The following is a 2,597-nucleotide window of genomic DNA, read 5'->3' as shown; positions in this document are numbered from 1 at the left end:
GGCCTTAATGAAGTTGAATTAATTACTAGCTGCTTGTAAAGAACTTTGAACTACCTTAGTACAAAATGGCATTAAAGAAACAGAAAGGAACCAGGATTGCATTAACATTAAGAACAAATCCCAAATAATCACAATTCTGCAGGCTGTTTCTTGTCACTCATTTCCCAAGGACTGCGCCCAGCCTGTGGAACTGTATGAGATCAGCAGTCTGCAGCAGAGAAGGATGTATTTGTGGGCTAGAGATTTGGGGGTGAGTCCACTCCAGAAACAGTTATGGAGCATTTGCCTGGGTCAGGCCCTGGACAATCAAAGATGTGTAAGGGGTCCTCAGCCTACTAAGATTGGGAGAGGAGCTTTGGAGCACCAGCCTGGCCTAAAGCAAACTCAACTCAGTGGGATAGATGTCAGGTTAGAGACAAAATTCACAAGGTTGAGGCATAATGTTATCTGTATTTTGATGGCAACAGCACCCGCACTTCCCTCCTGGCCCTTGGAGTGAGCGAATAACTTACACCTGGAGAGACAGAGCATTTTCTATCTCTGCTTGATGCATGACTTCATCAGACAAGGTGACTTGGTGTGGGGATGTGGAGTTGCTGAGATCGTAAGCTTGGAGGTGCTGGCAGCTGTTTTGTCACCATGAGGAGAGAGCCTGCTTGGAAGTAGAAGCAACCCAGAGGGGAGAGGAACAAAGCCGGTGGCTTTATGTCATCATCTGAGCCCCTGGATGAAGCCAACATGAAAAGGGGCGCTTCCTCTTGATCTTTTAGGCACATTTATTTGTCTAACCTAACAAACACTAATACAGCACTTACTATACACCCAGCCTTGTCCTAGATGCCAAATACAAACAAAAACAAATATAAAACAATACAAATACAAACAAAATAATAATAAATAAAAACAAACAAAAATACAAAAACAAACAAAAACAAATAATTCTTGCAACCCCATGAGTTAGGAACTATTGTGTCCCCTTCCTTCACAAATGAAAGAACAGAGGCATGAAGAGGTTTTGTAACTTGCCCAAGACACACAGCTTTCAGATGGCGGAGGTAGGATACAAGCACAAGCAGACAGCCACAAGAGCCTGTGCTTTTTTTTTTTTTTTTTTTTAAAGATCTTATTTATTCATGAGAGACACAGAGTGAGAGAGGCAGAGACACAGGCAGGGGGGAAAAGCAGCTCCATGCAGGGAGCCCAACCTGGGACTCGATCCTGGGATCCCAGGATCACGCCCTGGGCTGAAGGTGGCGTTAAACGCTCTGAGCCATCAGGGCTGCCATAGACTGTGCTTTTAACTATACCATAAGCCAGTGAATTTCTTTTTTTTTTTTCTTCAGTCAGTTTCATGGAGGGTTTCTTTCTTTTTTTTTTCTTTTTCATCCAACAAGAAGCCATAACTTTATTAATGATAGAAACAGTACAAATTTCAAACCAAGCTGCAGTTATTCTTTTGAAACACCAAAAAAAGTCCTCATTTTCATATGGTTACATTGTTAATTCCATAATAGCATTTACAATATCATTACTGTTGTTTTCCAGGGCTCAGTCTGCCTTTGCTTTTGACACATTTGCTTGTGACATGACCAATTCTGTGTCCTTAACCTCTACACCTCTTTTTCTTCACTCTCCTCTTGTACAGTTGGAGTCTGTGTGTTTTCTTGAATGTTTGAGACAGCTTCACCTCGAACTTTGAATTTCTCAGCAGTTGCTAGTTGTGCTTGTTGAGATAAGTCCTCAATCTTGGCTTCCCCAAAAACTATGTAGGTATCTGAAGCTGGGCTCTTGTAGACATCTGGTTTTGTGATGACAAACAGGGTATTCTTAGATTTCTGGATAGTGACTCTTGTAACCCCTGTAACCTGTCAAAGACCCAGTTTGGACATAGCCTTTCGTGCCTTCTTTTCACTCCGGCTCTGTTTTGCTCTACTGACTGGTTCTTCATTGATTTCAGCTACTGCTGCCAGCTGGGCTTGTTGTGTGGTTGCTTGTGTGGAATCCTGTTCCTCAAGCTCTGGTTCTGATTCATCACTGTCAGATTCTGTTCCAGACCTTGTCTCAGCCTGAGGCTGTGGCAACTCCTGCTGTGTAGCAGGGATGGTTTCTGTGGCTTCACCAGGCATTTCTGAAGGGAATAAAAGGAGGCCTGAATTGACTGGGATCCATTCTGCTACCCAACCCAGAGTCAAATATTCTTTAAAAACTCTGTGAAGGGTGTGCAGGGAACGCGGAACCAAAATCTCATGGAGGGTTTCTGTCATTTACTTTCTAAAGCTGTGACTAGTGCCGGACATGATATGGAGGAAGTTTCCAGAAAGTGTGCCCTGCAAAGGGCATAGCTGGTGGGTGAGTGTAGGGCAAAGTGGATCCATTTGCAGGATTGCACAGGTTCATGATGGCCAGAGCAGCAAGTGGTGGGCATGGGGTAGGGTGAGAAGTCTATCCACAGGCAACAGCAAGAAAGTATTTATGACTTTCCCACTGAGGACTAAAAACAAAAGGATCTTAGTCCCACTGGTACCTTTAGAACATTATTTTACATTTATTTATTTATTTTTAAATATTTCATTTATTTATTCATGAGAGACACAGAG

The 2,597-nt window shown here is 42.9% G+C and overlaps 1 pseudogene; it reads right to left on the bottom strand.

The window, feature by feature from the left end:
- Nucleotides 1–1,378: 1,378 nt before the first annotated feature.
- On the bottom strand, nucleotides 1,379–2,134 carry LOC121495716 (annotated as a pseudogene).
- Nucleotides 2,135–2,597: the final 463 nt, after the last annotated feature.

The sequence above is a fragment of the Vulpes lagopus genome, chromosome 7 (assembly GCF_018345385.1).
Source record: "Vulpes lagopus strain Blue_001 chromosome 7, ASM1834538v1, whole genome shotgun sequence".
NCBI classification, from domain to species: domain Eukaryota; kingdom Metazoa; phylum Chordata; class Mammalia; order Carnivora; family Canidae; genus Vulpes; species Vulpes lagopus.
This window is presented reverse-complemented; position numbering and strand designations above follow the sequence as displayed.